Here is a 21,644-nt window from a genome sequence, read left to right as displayed (position 1 = left end):
AGTCAGACAAATGGGCAGTCAAGTTCCCAGGTCCTTGCTGTTGTTATCATTTTCATCCAGGGGCTATGAAATACCTACTTTGGTCATAACATTCATGCCAGGCCACCACAGAATACTAAACTTTAAGCTAAAACTATCAATGTTGGACATTTTCTTCCACCTCCTTTTTGTTCTCTACCCTGCTGTCTGTGCTGGGGTTGACCTCCAGGGACCACATCCCTTCTGACTGCTGGATGATGTGGCCAAACGCAGGAGACTGGAGGACAGACAGACTGAGAGGTCAGGATATGTATTCCTTCTGCTTCCTCCCTATCCAGCCACCTTCCTCTACCAAAAGCCACAGCCACTGTTGTGGTGAACTCCTCTACATTGCTGGTTTCTCTGGGTCCAGGTGACCTCTCTTTCCTCTTAGATCTTCAGGTCAGGGATTGTAGCAATTTTCTGCTATTTCTAGCCCAGAGGTGCTTGCTGGTTTCCCTGGATCCTGCCCACACTTTGATAAATAGTCTCTTCATTGAAATTATTTTAAATCACCCCTTTTCGTGTGTGACATCTATTTCCTACTGGGACCCAACCCATATGCTCTCTAAGATCAAATGTTTTAAAAATGTACCCTGGTTATTAGGGCAATAGCCAGCTAAATGCAGGTATATTTTAACATTCATAATATTTTAGTGTTTCTAAGTTGTGCCCCCCACACATGTATTTTAGCACCTCTGAAATCAGGATGAGATTTGCAAATGGTGATGTTTTACTCTTGCTACTGGCTTGGCATCTGTGGGTGTTTTCTTGTGCATGTGTGAACTTGGTCATTCATTGCTGGTCATGGAGTCCTCATTTTAATGGAGTTATGTTTGTTGTTGGTACTACTCACTGGTGTTTAAAGTATTTCAGTAGGTTTACAATATGATTCAGCTCTGGAATGAAGTCATTATGTACACAGGGGCATGAAACAGAGCAGCGAAGCTTAATTTTGATGTCAGTGAAGCAAATATCCATCTTGGCAGAATGGAGGAAATTCCATATTTTTAAAGGGTTTTATGGGACTTAAAAAAGGAAGATACTGATAAGTAGTTGGAACTGTGTTATATGTGTTACCGAGATATGTGCAAAAGGATTGCCTATAATAGGATGAGCAATGTGACTAAAGGAAGTAGGAATTCCCAAATCCTTTGGAATAAATCAAAGAAATTTCAAAGAAGCAAGAAGATTGGCAGTGTTTTTTTTTTTTTTTTCTTTCTTAGTGGCACATACAATAATGGTGTACCTTACAGATTGTTGACATCTTAGATTTGATGAACTATGGTATTTCCTAGAATGCTATTTTCCAGTCTCTAGCCCATTTATTGACTCGTCTTACCTCTCTGGCAAATTCACAGAGAAACAAAGGCATAGGATTCATCTCCAGGCTGGTGGAGGATGTACTTCTTAAGTCTCCTTCTTCTAGCCCCTGATCCAACATACTCTAAGGGTTTGAAATTTGAAGATTGATGAGTTACTGAACCTCTAAGGGAGTCTAGAACCTCTCAGAGGCCAAAGGCTTGCTGAATGTGCTGGGGTAGAGAGAAGACTGCTGCCTCAGGAATGTTCTCCTTAGCTGAGGTAATTGAACATTTTATCTCATGGTCTTCATGGAATAACAGAATAGGCCTTAAAATATAATTCTAGAAAGAAATTAGGGGGCAATCAAGTAACAATGCAGTGGAGTAAGAACATTCAACCCAGGGCATCACTGCTGTTTTCTTCCAAGATTCCAGTGGAAGACCACCTGTGTCTTGTGGCCCTGCTGGGTAAGCTGGGGAGGGAATTACCAATAAGGCTGCCCCTCAGATCCAGGATGCAGATTCAAAGCACTTTATTTAGGAAGAGTTGAAGGTACTTATACACACCTATTTCCCCAAATGGCAAGAAATATGATTTGTTTGAGCATACATTTTGAAAGTATTTGAAATACCCCTTTTGAAAATACCCCTTTTCAAATATGATCTTCCCAAGGGCCATGTGCTGATGGAGAAATGACTTGAGTGCAGAGTGAATTTGTGAGACGCCTTTAGAACTCTGTCCTCAAAATTGAAAAAATAAAAAAAGCAGAATAAACTTAGTACTTAACTCTAAAGGTCTGCTAACAGGTCATATACATAAAGGTGGGAAAGAGGTTCAGAGACAGATGAAGAAATTCATGAGGGACAGATTCTGTTCTAAAGATAGTTCAACTGCTGTGCCAGCCTCCTTTTGTCCCTGGTCCGTCCATCTCTCCTCCCCGATTCTCCCACTTTTTGCATCTGTCTTTCTGCTCAGAAAAACTGGCCTATATGACCAATTAAGGGTTTCCATGTCTTCATCTTCTGGGTTTGTCCAGTGAAGAAGGAATCCCAGGACGAGATGAGAAGGAAGGGATTAATGAGGCCAAATTTTGATTGCCCCGGCTCCCTGCCTGCTAGGTTGCCTGGAACTGCTGTGTGCATCTATGGAAGGTCACAGCTCTTCTCAAGGTGTGGTCTCTGCATAGTCTCTTCTTTGGTAACTTCTCCTCTTCTTTTTAGGCCCAGTCAGTCCCAGTTCTACTAACTATTATACTGCAGGTTACAGTGCTATCTCTGTGGCTCCTCTACGCCTACAGCTTTGTAAGTATATCCTCCTCAGAGTATGCTATTTCAAGAGTGCCATCTGCTTCTCAGTGGAACCCTGATGTTCAGGTGCCACATACTCCCATTTTCATGGAAGATATTATCTGCTATAAGGTTTGAGAGATTGGAATTACCCTGGTTCAGTTCCTTTAGCCTTGAATTTCAGGAGGTAAATGCAAAGCCCTGACAATGATGACCTAATTCCCTCAGTTCTTCTTGGTGTCAGAGATTTGGATGAGTTTAGAACATTGATTTTTGGACTGGGCGCGGTGGCTCAACCTGTAATCCCAGCATTTTGGGAGGCCGAGGTGGGCAGATCACCTGAGGTCAGGAGTTTGAGACCAGCCTGGCCAAAATGGCAAAACTCCATCTCTACTAAAAATATGAAAATTAGCCAGATGTGGTGGCACATGCTTGTAATCCCAGCTACTCAGGAGGCTGAGGCAGGAGAATTGCTTGAACCCAGGAGATGGAGGTTGTAGTGAGCCGAGATCACGCCACTGCACTCCAGCCTGGGCGACAGAGTGAGACTCTGTCTCAAAACAAAACAAAACAAACAAACAACAACAACAAAAACATTGATTTGAGTTTTGGGAATTTGGAGCTCTAGGTCTGGGACAAGGAGTGTGATTTGTTTGTAAAGTGATGTGTTGGGCTTCAGTGTTCATTTGAATAAGTCATTTAGTGATAGTCATTTCTGTATCTCTTATTATTCAGCCCCTCCAACTTACCTAAGAATAACAAAATCACAGATAATTTGTAGGCTAAAATTAGTCTTAAAAGCTATTTTTGGCTGGGAGTGGTGGCTCATGCCTGTAATCCCTACACTTTGGGAGGCCGAAGCGGGTGGATCACCTGAGGTCAGGAGTTTGGGACCAGCCTGGCCAACATGATGAAACCCTGTCTCTACTAAAAATACAAAACATTAGCCGGGCGTGGTAGTGCACGCCTGCAGTCCCAGCTACTCAGGAGGCCGAGGCAGGAGAACTGCTTGAACCCAGGAGGCGGTGGTTGCAGTGAGCCCAGATGGTGCCACTGTACTCCAGCGTGGGCAACAAGAGCAAAACTCCACAATTTTTTTTGTCTCCCCTCAACAGACTTTGAATAACAGTGCAAATTTGCTGAATATAGAGTTTGGTGAGTTTATCTTTCCAAGCAGATTAGACTTTGACATTTCATAGTTACAATTGCAAGTGATACCTAAAGGGAAGTTGGACTGCTGCGGACAGTTGTTGAGGATGTGCACTGATACCTGTAGGGGGCACCATTCATATATACTGTGAATTCGCATGCAACACGCACAACTGTGCGCAGTGACCCTAGGAGGGGCCATAATCACCTCCAGCACTGATGGGCAGAACAAGGTGGAGTTTAACCATTGCCCACACTGCCTCTGGTTATCTGCATTTCAAGCTTATGCCTTAACCTCAAATATCTGATTCACAGTGTGAATTTTGCCTTTACTGTAGCTCTTTGTATATTGCAGCTAAATATTTCACATACAATGTTTCAATGCTTGAGAATATTCTACGGCAAATTTAATTTAGGGTGCACCAAGATGAAGAGAAGAAGCACTGGATCTAGCGCTGGGTACCTGGATTCAAACCTTGGCAGAACAATCATGAAGCAGTTCTATCGGGACTCTCAGAATCTCAGGCTTCTAAACTGTAAAACACGGTAAATAGTAGCTTTCTTATAGGTTTTGGTGAATAAACAAGATTACATATTTGAAAGAGCCTTGCATGCAATAAATGCTGAGTAAATATTGGTTTACTCTTATAAGATAAAACCTGTGTAAGTGACATTTTCAGAAAGGATTAATAGGTGAGTCTCTCAGGCATCAGTTTACAATAGATTTTTTTAATGCAACAGAAACTGTTTGGGAGGCTTGACAGAGTAGGTTAGCTGGGCTTGAGGCTAACTGCACATGACATTCAGCTCCAGGGGCAAAGGCCTGATCCCTAGAGGGTTCAAAACTATTCCTGGCTTTTGCTCTTTTCCCTGACATCTTGAGTTTTCCTATTTATCAACAGGGCCAACTGGCAAAGAGGTATTCTTCTTTGCCTTTGAATGTTTGCACAGCCTCCTCTTCTGATTAGAGAAATCAGGTAGAGCTGAGATCTTTCACCTTTACCTTAATTGGTACATAGCACATTGTAACATTGTGTCTATTGGAGTTGAGTATGTGGGGGAGGATTTTTTTTTCCGGGTCACACTTTGTCTGGGACTACAAGTGTACACCACCACAGCCAGCTAATTTTTAAAATTTTTTGTAGAGATGAGGTCTCATGTTGCTCAGGCAGCTCCTGGGCTCAAGTAAACCTCCTACCTTGGCCTCCCAAAGAGTTGGGATTCCAGGTTTGAGCCACTGCACCCAGCCTAGACATTATTTTCTATGGTGATAGGATTAGGGAGTGGAAGTGAATGATGCTATAATGTAGGCTTTAACTTGAAAAGGGATATAATCTACTCCCTCTTTTAGGTGACTCCTGATTCTCGAAGCCAAATTTTTCAATCTTCTTTTGTAATTCCAGGAGCCAAAACAACCAAGGAAGACCTGGTTCCAGTAATAATAATGATATCTTATATTTGTATAATGCTTTGTACTTTGGAAAGCAACTCTATAATCTCATTTGACTCTCACATAAATCCAGTGAGGTGGCTTGGGAGGCATTCATTCCTTTATTTTACCGCTACGAAATCCAAGAAGATATTAAGTGTCTCGCCATATGATCTCATAACATGTAAGTGATAGAGTCCAGGTCTCCTGGATACTAGTCCAGCATATTTTACTTTACACTGCATCATCTTGAGCATTCACATTCTTTTAAAAAATTATAATAACATTTTTAATGAATATATAATGTGTGTTCATGGTTTCAAATTTAAAAAGGTACGAAAGGATATATGGTCAAAATTAAGCCCTCTTCCTTCTTTTCTACTCTCCTAAGAATGTATTGCCCCTTCTGGATGTGACCACCATTCCCTGTTTCTTATGTCTTCTTTGGTGATATTCTGGGCATTTTAAAGCATAAACGTATATTTTCCCCTTCCCCGATGGACTTAAAAAAAATAGGACAGTGGAAATACCCTAGAGAAGTGGGCTTGGAGAAGTTGGTAAGTAATCCCACTTGGGCTTTTGTGAGAAATATACCTAATCTTTGTGGCTTTGCTTTTGGGCATCTAAACAGTATATTTTAGCTTTTTTTTTTTTTTTTAGATGGAGTCTCACTCTGTCACTCAGGCTGGAGTGCATTGGAGCTATCTCAGCTCACTGAAACCTCTGCCTCCCAGGTTCAAGCAATTTTAATGTCTCAGCCTCCCAAGCAGTAGCTTGGATTACAGGTGTGCACGATCATGCCAAGATAATTTTTATATTTTTAGTAAAGATGGAGTTTTGCCTTGTTGGTCAGGCTGGTCTCGAACTCCTGGCCTCAAGTGATTGCCTGCCTTGGCCTCCCGAAAGTGCTGGGATTATAGGCATGAGCCACCATGCTTGGCCCCTAAGTCTTTCTCTTCTTCTGCCTAACATTATGCTTGAGGATCAGGAGTTTGCTTTCTGGTTCATAAAGTTATTTCCCATCTTCCTCCATAATTCATAAACCAGGGCCACAAGAGCTTTCTCTCCTGTAAGTATCAGATATTGTTTTCTGGAACATGAAATCATCAGATAATACTTGAGAATTGGAAGTTGGAGAAAACCACCAAGCATAATAGAAATGTGAGTCCCTACACTCCTGGTCTTTAAATTAGCTCCTCTGATAGTGCCTCGCAATTCCACAACATCACAATGCCTCAGCTCTTCTGATACGGTGTGTTACTTATGGCTCCGCTATAGGGCCAGGTTGGTTTTTCCCAATCCATCACACACCAATGCTAATACTCAGTTCACCCTACCTGAAACTCACCAAGAAAGCTCCACGCCTGAACTGGCCCACACCTTTTTCAACAAGATGAACCTGCTGGAGCTTGTACTTGGATATCGTGACACGGTCTAGTTGCAGACACTTCTAAGCACTGACATTTTGCAAACCAACAGTGGGGACTGGCAGTGGTGTGAGAACCACACTTTAAGCAGTCCCGTGTACAAAATGCTGTGAACTGTTTAGCTAAGTAAATGAATGCTGGCACTGGCTGCTTAATTAGGAGAATAAAGCTAGTGCTTTCATCTGATTTCTTCATAGCTTTTCATGAGGTGATGCTCTCCTATTTATTGTCCCTCTTTTTACTGTTTTTGCTTTTTCTTTTCTTTTTTTTTTGAGACAAGGTCTCGCTCTGTTGCCTAGGCTGCAGTGTAACAGTGTGAATACAGCTCACTCCTGCAGCCTTAACTCCTGGACTCAACTAATCTCCCACATCAGCTTCTCAATTAGCTGGGACTGCAGGTGAGCACCACCATGCCAGACTAATTTTTTTTTATTTTTTGTTTTGTAGAGACAGGGGTCTCACTATGTTGCCCAGGCTGGTCTCGAACTCCTGGGCTCAAGTGAACCTCCTGCCTAGGCCTCCCAAAGCACTGGGATTACAGTCGTGAGCCACTGTGCCTGACTCATTTTACTTTTCTTCTTTTGGGATGGATTGGTGGACATAACTTGTATCTGAATCTACCAGAACAAGAAATCCTACTACAAAGATGAAATTAAGTTGACTGTGTGTTGAAGCACACAGTTTTTGCCCTTATGTGTTGCTGGAAAAAAATTCATATGTGGCAGATGGGGAAGACCAAATAGACACATAGCAAAGGAGAAGTCTACACACTAAAGAGAGACACCCAGTCATTGTTCAGGCTGTGGCAGGCTCAACCTGCTGAGTACCTGTCATTCATCCCAAGCCACCCTGTTGCCAACCACCAAGAAGAGAACCTGCCATTTAGTTGACAATCTGGAATCCAGTTCCTGGGGACTTAGTCTCTAGGTTATTCCATTATAAAAGTGACATCTGTAACTGAAATTTCTTTCCCATGGGTCAGTGAAAGAATTTCCAGAAATACTGTTGATAATTTCTGAGCATCATTAACTGATCCATGGATCCCAGAGACTTTTTTGCTCTGTGAGGAAGAAAGTCCTTGTGATACTTTATGATAAGCTTGGACCACTTAGGCTATGCAAGAGATTCTGAGACCCAGCTCCCTACTACGGTGAATGTTGCTGCACATTGTTGCAAATTTCCTTCTTCTCCATCAGTACACAGGGATAAGCTGAAAATCTCATCAGAATTAACAGGGAGACTGGAACTGCTTTTCATGAAAGGCCAAGAAGAGAAAGCTTTCAAAGTACTGAGTATTGTCCAGTCCAGATCACCCGTTGCTTGTAAAAAATGCAGATACCAGAGCCACTGAGTCAAAATCTCTAGAGGTGTAATTGTGGAATCTAAAATGTTAACAACCTCCCTGTGGAGTCTTAAGCACGCTAAAGTTTAATAACCACTAGTTTAGGGGTCCTCATTTTAACTTAATCCTTAGCATCTGCCTACACACTTTCAGGTGTTTCTCCAGACTCCATCATCCCCAGTGTGTTAAAATGGAAGAATCTGTGTCAAAATAACACTAGCAGCAATGAAGAGGCCTCATCTTCCCAAATGTCTGAAGTGTTCCCTCTGAAGCTGTCATTGTTGCTGATGGCTCCCAGTTCTGGCTCCCCTCGCTGTCTGCTTTCTCACCTGCATGGTGCAGCTTTGCCCCTAGCCCAGGCTACCAGAACTTTCTTGTGAGTACATCACCGGCTGGGTTGCTGGCAGCATGTAATAGCTCAGATTTGGTGGTCTGAGACTTGGGGTAGATCCTGCCTCTTTTGCTTGCCAAGTGACCCTTGCTGGTTAAATTCTCAGGCTCAGGTTCCTTATTTCTAAAAGAGAAAATAGTTTATACCTTAAAGGATTGTGTTAAGATTTAATAAGATAATTCATGTGTCTAACATATAATGAACACTCAGTACATTTTAGCTGTTATGATGTTAATATTACATATGAAACCACAGCATTTGTCGTGATTCTTGCCAACATCCCTAGATACAGGACTCTATCTTTGAGCTTGAGCCTCAGTTCAGGTGGCGACTTCTCAGCCCAGTCCAAGGGCAGAGCAGTTCTTGCCACATGGACATGGCCTAACTTGGTTAGAACACCGCTCATGGATACACAAGTCCACTGATTATTCAACTGGCTGCTCAATATCTTTTGTCTGGAGCTCCTAAAGGATGCTCAAACTCAAATGTCCAACGGTAAGCTTGGCATCTTCCTCTCCCAGGCTGTCCCCTGTCAGCTTTCCTTTCTTGGAGAAGAGTACCATGGTTTCTATGGTTGCATAAAACAAAAAATCTGGAAATCATCCTTGACAACACTTTGGAATCTATCACCAAGGCCAGTCAGCTATACTTTATAAATTTATCTCCAACCCATTTCTCTCATGTCCACTGCCACTGCTCTGATTCAAATGGTTATATATATGTATTTTTAAACATATATATATCTTTTAAAACACACACATATATACATATGTTTTTTTTTTTAAACTGGGCCACCAGTTTAAAAATCTAGTTAATAATCTCTTAACTAGTTTTCTGATCTCACTCGTATACCCTGTGCCATAGAGAATAATTAAAACACAAATCTAATTATAGCACTATCCACCCCTCTCTAGTCATTTATTCTAGCAAATTCTTTTTGATATTTATTTTGCTTGACAGGCTTGACAAATATATTAGTTGATATTATATTGCATATTTTTTGTTGATGGCCTGGCTTTCTCACTGGAATATAAGCTCCATGAGGGCAGGAACTTTGTTTTATTCACTATAGATGAGTGCCTGGTGCTGGTAGGCATGCAATGAGCATTTGTTCCATGAAAGGTCTTACTGCCTTTCCATGCTTTTCCACTGGTTTCAGGATACAGAGCAAATCTGTAGCACAACCCATGAGGCCCTGTACACACTGGCCCATATAATCTCTCTAGCTTTAGCTCCTCTCCTCTTCTCATGCTTGACCTTTCTTGCATAGGTTAGGCCTCCCCTGCTTCAGGGCCTTTGCACATGCTGCTCACTCTGCCAGGAAACCTGCCTAACAAATACTCCTCAGTTGCATCTTAGCTTTGTGGGGATGTCTATACCAGCCTTTTCAACCCTGTAATTTTTTTGTAGCACTCATCACAGTATGCAATTATATACCTGTTTCATGGATTATTTAATTAATATCTCTGTTCTGGTAGAACAGAGATTGGCAAACTATGGCCATATGCCATACTGGGCATCCCATCTACTTTGTATGATCTGCAAATATATCCATGCTTGTTCATCTATGTATTGTCTGTGGATGCTTTCATGTTACAGTGGCAGAGTATGTGACCTCATGGACTGCAAAGCTTAGATATTTACTAGCTGGCTCCTTATAGAAAAATTATGCTGACTCTTCTCTAGATTGTAAACTCCAGGAGAGCAGGGGATAATTTCTGTTTTATTCATTAGAGCACATATTATGTGTTCAATTAATGTTACATAGATGAACAAATGATTTCGAGTAGGCCAACATTATTTTCCTACTGCTTCTCTAGAAAGGAATAATAACCTCCATTACAGGTATATTCCTAAACTTTTGATAATTGGCTCACATTAGTAATTGCAAAACGTAAAATTATGACTCTCGGGCATTCACTGTGATTAATATTGCTTAAATGTGATGAATTGTGGGACTGGGTGTAGTGCATGTTCCACAGTGGCTAGTGGGATGGGTATATGAGCAGAACTGTGAACAGTATTTACATATGGAGATCAACCAAAGACAACAGAATAAATATCTATTGTCATTTGTTTATAATGAAAGTATCATATAACTTTAAGAGAAACGTTTTAGGTAAAGTAGAAATGAGCGAATGAGAGGCAAAGGAAAGCTCTGAATACTTAAAATTCTATCCCATTAGTTCTTTGCTTACCTTGCTTTGTGACACTGAACTCTTCAGTAGTGGCTCCAGGCTATAGAAAACACCACCTATTGGAAAATAAAGTATCCGATGACCAAATACTAGAAAGCTTTTTGGGTCAAACTAATTTTTTTTTCTTTTCTTTCTTTTTCTATCTATTTTTATAGACAGCAATTTTTCTATCTATTTTTATATACCAGCAATGGTATCTAGTAAATTCTACTTGAGTGATTTCCTGGGATTACATAGAATAGTATATTTGATGTTCATTTTACCAATTAGAATACAGTGGGCTACAAGTAACACAATATCTTTATTCAAGTCAAGTGCTTTGATAAAGACAGGTATGACTTCACAAATGAGAAGTTCAGAGGTGAGGCAGTTCTAGGCATGTGGCATTTGCTTATTAAACAAATATATCCACTGTGAGCCAGGCATTGTTTTAGGAGCTAGCAACACGGAAATAGATAAAACTGACAAAAATCTCTGCTTTCTCAGAGATTATATTCTAGTGGGGTGAGGGAAGATCATTACTGGCCTCACTAGGCCATTGTAAGACTTTGGGTTTTACTCTGAGTGAAATTGGGAGCCACTGAAGGGCTTTGAGTGGATGATGAACATAATAAACTGATTTAGTTTCTAGGGGACAAACTGGCAAGAGTAGAAGTGGGGAGATGAGTCAGATGGCTATTGCAACAATTTAGGTGAGAGACAACCAGGGCTTGGACCAGGGTGGGAGTGGTGGAAGTGGGAGGAGGTAGTTAGAATCCGCATACTTCAAGATAAAATATACTCACATTTCAAAGGCTAGAGATGACCCTACAGCTTTGAGGATTGTGAAATGAGCCTGGAAGAAACGTTTGGCAATGAAAATCTTTGTAGGCATAGAAAGGTTTTCATTAAAACAACAATAACAACAACAGAAACATGACAAAGAGACTCAAATTCTACAAACCACTGAAGGGTGTTTGTGTAAGTTATCAACTTACTGCTTCTCAGTTCCATATGAGTCCTTCATTACCTGCTCTGAGATAATGAACCTGGACCCTGTTTAGCATTTCTCCTCTGCAGCAAACATGATCATGCTGAGCTTTGTTAACAGACAGCCCTGGAGGGGCATTGCTGGAGGAAGGGGGTTTCTCTTGCTGGTTCCAGTATACTTGGCTCATGAGGCTTCCACCTTGACAATGGCTGATGAGTATTGATACTGTGTGCCTGAAATGACATTTGAGTCTCTTTTTCATGTTTCTGTAGCTGGGACTACAGGCAAGCAGCACCACGTCAGGCTAGTTTTTGTAATTTTAGTAGAGACAAGGTATCGCCATGTTGGTCAGGCTGAGCTCGAACTCCTGACCTCAGGTGATCTGCTCGCCTTGGTCTCCCAAAGTGCTGGGATTACAGGTGTGAGCCACTGCGCACCCGGCTGCATTCCTGATTCTTTTTTTTTTTTCTCAGATGGAGTCTGGCTCTATTGCCCTCCTGATTCTTTATGTTACAATTTCCATGACACAGAAATAATTTGGAGATAATGTCATTTAGCTACGATTAGGGAAGGGAAAACTTTTCGAGCTCTCTAAAGGAGGTAAATCTTATTTGTATAATTTTGCCTTGTTTTATTTTCATTGCCATATGCACAGCTCCAGGGAAAAGTTATCTTTTTTGGACATTTGAACTTCCTGCATACAGCCTAGTTAGAATAAACAGCTTTCATTGTTAGAGGGACCTCAGGGACTAAGTGTTACTGAGAATTTGAGTATGTCCTCCAGTTTGGAAGACAGGCTATAATAAGAACATGCCTACAGTCGTCTTGGGACCTCATTTGCAACTGTTTCCTAGCATGCTTGCAGTTTGGACGGGGCTCATGTGCCAAGGTGTAGGATGAAAGATAACCAGATCCAAAATAAACCAGGCAGTAGGACAAGTTTTGAATTTTAATGCGTATTAAAAATGTTGCCCTGTCCTGGGGCTGCATTTCAAAGAGAGATTTAAAGATAAATGTAGGTATTTGAAGGTCTGTTTTACTAGGAGATGTTGCTACACTGCAATGAAGGTTGACAACAGCTGTGCTGGACACAGCTACTTAGAGACTCAATCACCATGAGTTTAGTTCTGAATTCGTGGAATGCAGGGGTTAAGAGCATGGATTCTGAAACTAAACTGCCTGGATTTGACTCTGTCACTTACCAGCTGAGTGACTTTGGGAAAGCTACTTACCTTATCTGTGCCTGTTTCTTCTTCTGTAAGTTAGGAATAGTAATAGACTCTAACTATCCAGTTAGGAGGATTATTCTTTGGTGAACTTGGTGGATGAAGAATTGCTGGGGACTACAATACAGCAGAGGTTCTTTGGCTAAACTGGCAGTCATTCTCCATCCCTTTTTTCCTCAAGCTTTTCACCACAGATGCAAGACAAGCTAACATTTGCTCATTTGTTTGCCCTTGCAGATGGTGATGGCTATTTATACAGTTAGCCAATGAAACATAAGTGAAACTCTCCCCAGAAAAGGGACAGTTGCAAGCTGCACTGCTTGCTCCTCTGCTTGTCTTGGACATGATGTGATGTCTGGAACTATGGCAGGCAGTTATTAGCCATGAGGTGACAAGCAAACAAGAAGCCAAGATAGTCTCAGAGATGCCAATCCTAACATCCATGAGCTGCTGAACCAGTGCTAAAACCTAAATATTACAGACTTCTTGCTTCAGCAGGTCAGGCTTTCTGTTACTTACAGCAGAAAACATTCTTCTTAACTGATATGTATGGTAGATACTCCAGAGTTACCACTCTTTTTGTCCTAGTCCTGTGTTTCTCAAAATGTGGTTTTTAGAACACCTGCCTTAAAATCACTTTGGGCTCCCGCCAGTGATTCAGAAATCTCTGGGAGTGGGGACTTTGAATCTGTACGTGAAAGAAGTTCCCTAGGTGATCCTGATGCACGTTCCGATTTGAGAAGTCTTAATCGGGTGTTGGCTTACCGAGTTCATTTTTGTCAGGCAATCATTGAGCATTTACTATGGGCTAAGCACTGCGTTAGGCATTGTGAATGACAAGATGAATAAAATCACCTTGGTCTTGAGGGGCTTACATTCTGGTGGCAATTTCGGTACAAGGTGGTAATTGCTTTAAAAATAAAAAAAGGTTAGCGAAGCAGTAGGCCAGTCTGAGAGATCAAGAAACTCTACCTGGAAGGGAAGGCTATTTAAATTCCACAGTTTCAATGAAATGGATGTTTTTATCCTGATAATTTTAGTTCATAGATGTTCCTTTTCTGTATTTGTGAATGTAAACTTTTAAACAGCATTACACCAATTTTGATAACATTTCATGACCACATATTGTGTGGAGCTAATTCTATAAAGCTACCTCAATGCCTTAATCAATTTTGTCTTCTGGGCAGTTGAAATTATCCACTATTTTCAGTTTTCATTATGATTTTACCAACATTATTTTTCATGGAAAACTCACAAGGGCAATTTTCCAGTTTATAGTTATTGTCATATTGCTTCATTTTGTGGTTATCATGACAACTAAGCCCAATTTGCCCAATTAAAATGTTACAGATCCAAATTCAGTGAAGAAGGACTTGTCTGTCAACTGTTTACCATATGAAGTTTTAGTTGTGGCTAGTTTCATATTCTTTTGATGAATATTTCCCCATGACAATTTTTAGTTATTGAGAAAATGTGATTCTTCAATCAAGCTTAAGAATAAATCTGTTAAAAATTCTCTGTGTACATTTTTAGTTTTCAGTTATGTTGAGTTTACTATTTCTAGTGGTAATATTTATTATAAATTTACTGCAAATGAAGAGTTTATATGATATTTTTCCTAGCTAATCCAGGAGGACACTGGAGCAATACTTCTCAGCTATTTCAAGGCTGGCCTGTTAGGCTGATTGGCCTATTATTTTGAGAATTCAATCATTCTATTTGTTTTGAATGACTATATGCTGGATGCCAAAGGTCCAGACTTGGTGGAGAGAAGAGAAACTGGTAATGCCAAAATGGTGTGGGTATTGAAGAAGGTGGGTTGGGAGTGGAGAAGTGTTTTGCAAGGTTCAAGTCCCTGGAAGTGGATGGGCAGTGGGTACAGAAACCAGTTTGCTGTGACATTGTGGTTACAATGAGAAGCCAGTGCAGAGAGTAAGGATTGTACCTTGAAGAAGCCTGACTGAGAAGAGGAGGGGAAATACACACAAGAGCTAGAGGTTTGAAACTTTTAAGGATGGTGCGGATTTGACATGTTTGTGGGCTAGCAGGAAAGCATCAGTTGGGAGAAAAGATGAAAATGCAGGAAAAGGAGATTACCAACAAAATGGTATCAATAAAGAAAAATGAAGGAACAAGAGCAAGTGCTCAGGTGGAGAGCTAGCTTTGAGTTGGAGGAAAGGAGATTAAAATAGTTGCAGGTGTAGGTAAAATATTCTTAATGTTCTCAGTGAGCCAGGAGGCAGAAGTGGCCTACTGAGTGGGCTTAGTTGAAGCTGGGTTAGTAATGGGCTTGACAACTCTTGCTTTTGGTTTGCCCTGCAGGTTTTCGCATCTCCCTTCTGGTAATGACATCCTCTTTCATTTGGGGAGCTCTCCCTGTGGATCACAGGATTTGGCATGTAACCCAAACTGGGGTATTTACTGAATGGGGGAAGCCTGCTGTAAGAGTAAGTGAATAGAATAAGAAGGTTAATTTGGGTCCTACTGGATCTAAGATGTCTATTACACATCTAAAAGGAAATGTTAAGTAGGCAGTTGGATATATAAGTTCAGAGCTCAGAGGACAGGTTAGACATCATCTGAGGAAATGGCATGACCTAGAACTGGATGAGATCATGTATGGGGTTAGTCTCCGTTAGTTGGAGAGAGGGCCATACAAGAAGTCCTGGGGAGTTCAAGGCTGCAGTGAACTGTGATTGCGCCACTACACTCCAGCTTGGGTAACAGAACCAGATGCTGTCTCTAATAAATACATACAATTTAAAATGAGGGAAAAAAGAAGTCCTGGTGCATCATTCAGCACTCAAAGATGAGGAAGAGGAGAAAAATGTTCCGAGCTAGGAATAAACCTGGAGAGTAGGCTGGGTGTGGAGGCTCACGCCTGCAATCCCAACACTTTGAGGGGTCAAGGTGGTAGGATTGCTTGAGTCCAGGAGTTAGAGACCAGCCTGGACAACATAACGAGAACTTGTCTCTACAAAACACAAACAAAAAGTTAGCAGGGCACAGTGATGCGTGCTTGTAGTCCCGGCTACTCAGCTACTCTGGAGGCTGAGCTGTGAGGTTTGCTTCTGCCCGGGAGATTGAAGTGAGCTGGATAGCACCACTGTACTCCAGCGTGGGTGACAGTGTGAGACCCTGTCTCAGTGAAAAACAAACAAAATCGCCTGGAGAATATGGATTTTATTGAAGGCATGTGAAGAAAGCAAAGAGGGAGGTCAAGGGGAGAGGATAGCTTGAAGCCAGGAGTTCGAGACCAGCCTGGGTAATGTAGCAAGACCCCCCCCATCTCTTAAAAAAAAAAAAAAATTAGCTCACTATGGTGGCACATGGCTGGGATCCTAGCTACTTGGGAGGCTGAGATGGGAGGATCCCCCCAGGAGTTGGAAGTTACAGTGAGCAGATTGTGCCACGCCTCTGTACTCCAGCCTGGTGGAGGGATCAGCTGTGAAAATGATGCTGGAGGTCAAGTGAATTGAGGGCTGCATTAATGATTGGATTTGGCAAGGTGGAAGTCATTGGCTTCAATAAGAGCAATTTTAGTGGAGAGGTGGAAATTAAAAGTCTCCTTAGAGTGGGTTGAGAGAGGGAGAGAGTGGGTTGAACAAGAGGAGGCAGGAAGCATAGTGATCCTTTGAGGAGTTTTGTTCTAAAGGGGAGCAGAGAAACAGAGCAGTAATTGGAAGAGGAATGAACACCAGGGAGAGGTTTTGTTTTGTTTTGCTTTTTAATAAGGAGGTATTGCAGCATGTATATATGCTGCTAGGAATGATCCCATAGAAAGGGGGAAAACTGAAGATGTGGGGCAGAGAGGGAATAACTGTTACAGCAAAGAGAGGATGGAATCAGTATCAAGTGGAGAGTTTGGGCTTAGGTAGGATTACGTATGGTTTAATTTTTGTCATTGGGATGTGTTACAGTATATGGTATAGTTGAAGCCAGGTTGGCAAAACTGCTGATAAGAAAATGAGGCCATTTCATATTAATTGCTTTTAGTTTCTTAGTGAAATAAGAAATAAGATCACTGGCTGTGGGATTAGCTGTGGTGCTTTCCTAGGGTAAGGTAGACAATCAGTTTGGATAATGTGAGGAGTGTAAATAGACCACTGGATTTGGAAAAGTGGAGGTCATTGGTGACTTTGGCCAGGGCCTTCTCTGAGGCAGTTTGTAGGGGTGAGGTGGGTAATGTTGAGGCTGGGGAAGGAACTATCCCTCCAGGAGCAGGGGTTCTGTGCACCTCTCTAATATGTTGATGACAGAACTAAGTCTAGAGGAGGGGGCAGGTGCTGGTGGTGACAGCAGTGGTTGAGGATATTACCAATGAGAGAAATTGGCAGAGGAGAGTTCTTAAGTTGTAACATGTAAGTCTGGTACTTTGCATATCTACTTGGAAGAAGGCAGACTCTAGAAGGGGAGAATAGCGCTGATACTCAGAGGGTGGCTAAGGCAAGCAATGGAGAGAGTGAGTTTTGGGGGCCTCACTTGAACTGCTGGATCCAGTGGAATCCTAGCTTCATCCTTCCATCAATTTCAAGCTGTGGGAATAAAGACCACTCAAATGAGAACAAGCAAAGACTATTTGTTCAGTGCCTGCAAAGGAGTTAGCTACCATCATTTGTGTTTGGCAGAGACTCACAGGCAGGCAGAGGAGACGGAAAGCTTTACAGTGGAAAAATGAGGAGGCTTCGGGTATGCCCTGATTGGAAGTTGCTGGCATGGGGAAACTGGAGGCAGGCTAACTGAAGTGGGGGCATCCTTTGTGGTTGGCTAGGGGAACATATACATACATATATTTTTTTCCTGGTTGGTTCTAATTTGGAAGCATGGTCAAAGAAGGAAAGCTGGAAGTTATTGACCAAATATTAATGTTTTGGGCTGATTGCTGCAGAGGTTGTGGTTTGGCTTTCTAGGATGGTTGCTGCAGAGGTTGTAAATCAGAGTTCATCTTTTATGTATGATCTGTTTGTATATTCAATCTCTCACGCCTGTATGTTCCTTTTTTCTGCTTAAATTACTTTGTGTGTTGAGTATTTATTGTTTGCAATTGAAGGAGTCCTGTCCTTCAATATAGAGACAGAGTTTGAGCATAATTTGAAAATGTGTCTGCAGATGGAAGCCTGGGTGAGTAAGCAAAATAAACCCCATAGAGGATAATCGGCACATTTGAACACCTACTTTCTGCCAGAACCCTACATAAACCATCTCATTTAATTCTCAACCACTTATAGTTTAAACCTCTTCGCTTTCAGATGGAGAAAGGGACTCACAGTGGGCAAGTACGTTGCCTCATGTGGCAAAGACAAGGATTCAGTCTTGTGTTGTGAGGTTGAGTATCTGTTCTCAGGTTGTGCTACTTTGGATCGAACAGGAACTGGATTTTCCTCCTTCAAGGTCACCCACGACGCCTACATATTATCTTTATGTTTACTGCATTCTAAATACAGGGTCCCCACGAACATGTGTTAACACAGCCCTTGTGGCTGATTCACTGGACTGATGTCTACTTTGTGATCGTGCCTTTTTAAAGAGCAGTTGTGATTTGGATGAAAACTTAATTTCGAATCCAGATATTTTCTAATCCTCATAATATTATTTTGAAAATCACACAGTGTTCAAAAATGAGTTATTGATGTTAACAAAGATTATGATGGATAATTAATTCTGCTATGAAAGTTGATCAATAAAACTCACATCTTGTGGCCCAGAAGAGACCATGTCTTGATGTTAGTAGGTATATATTAAAATAAATAAACAAACAATAAGAAAACAAATGATCTCTGTGTTACTGAAGGAATGTTTGGTGGGAAAGTTATTTTCAAAGGTCCAGAAAAAGTCGATGGGGTGTTGGGGCTTACGCCTATAATCCCAGCAGTTTGGGAGGCCGAGGCAGGGAGATAGCTTGAGCCAGGAGTTTGAGACAAGCCTGGCAACATAGTGAGATCTCATCTCTGCGAAAAAGAAGCAAAATTAGCCGGGTGTGGTGGTGCATGCCAGTAGTCTCAGCTACTCAGGAGGCTGAGGTGGGAGAATCGCCTGAGCCCAGGAGGCAGAGGCTACGGTGAGCCAAAATTGTGCCACTGCACTCCAGCCTGGGTGACCCTGTCTCAAAAAAAAAAAAAAAAAAAAAAAAAAGTACGTCCCTTGGGATGGCTGTGGGGTAGTGAGAGAAACAATCTTTATGAGGGTGGGAGAGTTCAGTAGAACCAATTAGAAATTGCTTCGTCTGATTCGAGGGTCCCTCTCTCCACTAGGGGTAGATTGCATTGCCTTAGCTAAAAAAGAATCTGTTTTTTCACCCTCTATGGATGGCTAGGAAAGTTCACTGCTTTCTGGATCTGGATGGAATAAGTAAAACAAATTCACCTTTCCTCTTATGTAAGAACCTTGTTCAGAACTCAATTTTTCACTTATTTAATATTTCCCGCTTTCTATCATTCTCCCTTAGAAACTTGTTGCAAAGCTAACATGCTTATTATGTGCAGGTGATAAAATTATTGATGTCCCTAATGAGGCATTCTTAGTCTGTAAGACATACAGGGCATCTCTTTTAAGATTTGCATGCATGATAGACTTTAGTCGTTTGGCATATCAAAACATTATAGGAGGGGGAGAAAAGACGCACCTGGATGGTGATAATCATTTGCAGGGTGGTCCAGATTCTCAGACCTTGTGAATTTGTTGTGGTCTACCATGTGTGAATTTGGTTAGCACCTCATTAATTTATTAAAGCCAAAGAACAAAAAAACAAATAAAATAATGGCTGTGTTCCCGGAAAAATTTTCCACAGATGGCTAAGTGAGTCTAGTAAACAAAATAAAGCAAAACAAAATCAAGGGTATCATTTGGCTTGTCTGTTGATAATAGCCTGTAAAATTTTATATTTCCTCTTTAATGCCTTGGAGATAGAATGAAAAACTAGCCAATGTTTCAGTAGTACTCAGTACTGGTTTTAGCAATCGTCAAAGTATCCCTTTTGTGATAATGGACAACCAGGAGCCTTTACTGGGTTTTGTCTGCTGAAAGCCATAGTGGCTTCTTTTGGGGATATTTTACCTGATGACCATCTGGGTAGAAGTGATTTCAAGTGGTGACATGTAAGCTTCCGTGTAAAGGGTAAATATTGATATTTTTCTTTTTCTTTTCTTTTCTTTTTTTTTTTTTTTTGAGACGGAGTCTCACTTTGTCGCCAGGGCTGGAGTGCAGTGGCCGGATCTCGGTTCACTGCAAGCTCCGCCTCCCAGGTTTACGCCATTCTCCTGCCTCAGCCTCCCGAGTAGCTGGGACTACAGGCGCCCACCACCTTGCCCGGCTAATTTTTTGTATTTTTTGGTAGAGACGGGGTTTCACCGGGTTAGCCAGGTCTCGATCTCCTGACCTTGTGATCCACCCATCTCGGCCTCCCAAAGTGCTCGGATTACAGGCTTCAGCCACCGCACCTGGCCGATATTTTCCTTGCAGTGAATAACTTAGTGGCTTGTTTTAAAAATTATGAATTTTTTGTACATATAAGAAAATACTAATAATATAAAGACTAGCAAAATAGCACTCATGTATTCAATATTAGCATAAAAACTAGAATATTACTGATAAGAATTAATCCCTTCCATGTCAGTCTTTCACCCCAATCTCATTTCTTTTCCATTCCACACACCTCCCCAGGAAACCACTATCCTCAATTCTGTATTTATCATTCCATTGATTATATTTTTCCACACATGTATAATTTATAAACAATATATTATTTAGTTTTGCATTTAAAAAGTTTTATACAACAATATCTATGTTCCATAATTTTCTTTTCCACCTCTCAATATAATATTTGTCAGATGGTGTTTGTTGATCATTCCGGGACATGTACATCAAGGGCTATGAACTCCATGGAGAGGACCAGAAGCAGATACACAGATATCTGAAGTTTCAGAAAACAGAATCTGGGCGAAAAGAATAAAGGTACTGGAGTGATATATGTGCAAACTAAAAGATGGTTGGCAAGATATGTGTGTGTGTGTGTGTGTGTGTGTCTATACATAACAAGTGCTTTTATAATGGATTTTTTTTAGTTTTAAAATGATTTTACTCTTGATCTGTATTAAATCAAGTCGACTCATATGGTACCCTTGTAAATACTCTATCTCAAGTAATATTCAAGACTACAGATCTTCTAAATCACGCTCAAGAAGCTGATGATATGCATTTTGGCAGTGTCCAAGAAACAGTAGTCAAACTATAATAAAATTGCAATGTATCAGTTAATATTTACCAAGCACCCCTCTTGCAGTTAGCATGGGACAAGGTGCTTAGGACAAGTAGTTTGACTCAATTATTAAAAAAAAATACACACTTAAGGCTTATTCTTCATAGATTCATGGCATAGTTTTACTTAAATTTCTACTGCTGAGAAATGTGAGGTTTTGTTTTTGCTCTCTCAGCCCCCAAAACTCCAGTTTGAATTCTCCAGGCTTTGGTGGAATTTCAGATATGATCAGATCCGGTGGGTGGGACCTGTTTACCACTTCAGCTCCTTGTGCACATGGCCAGGAGGCTGGCTGCAAACATTTTCAGATGGACAGAGACATGCCTCAGGCATTGTCAGTGGGTGTGAAATGCACAGGAGCTGGGCAGCAGGCCAGAGGGCGGGCGGAAGTCTGTAATTGGTTATTGTAAGACTCTGAATTCAAGCAGGCCTAGATTCAAATCCTACTTTCACCACTGCAGGGAATTCTTAAAAAAAAAAAAAAAACATAAAAAAAAAAATATATATATATATATATATATATATATATATATATGTATATATAATTTTGCCTTTGGAAAAAGTAGGGTGAAAATCATTCTGAAAAAGTTTAGGTTAAGATATTGAAGATGGTTTGGATTTGAGTGATTTATTTTGAATAAATAAAATC

General features: G+C 41.1%; 1 pseudogene; it reads right to left on the bottom strand.

The window, feature by feature from the left end:
• Positions 1 to 19,433, bottom strand: part of LOC111541676 — a 35,262-nt pseudogene extending 15,829 nt beyond the window's left edge.
• Positions 19,434 to 21,644: the final 2,211 nt, after the last annotated feature.

The sequence above is a fragment of the Piliocolobus tephrosceles genome, chromosome 4 (genome assembly GCF_002776525.5).
Source record: "Piliocolobus tephrosceles isolate RC106 chromosome 4, ASM277652v3, whole genome shotgun sequence".
Classification (NCBI taxonomy): domain Eukaryota; kingdom Metazoa; phylum Chordata; class Mammalia; order Primates; family Cercopithecidae; genus Piliocolobus; species Piliocolobus tephrosceles.
The sequence above is the reverse complement of the archived record's forward strand: the minus strand, read 5'-3'. Positions and strand labels throughout refer to the sequence as shown.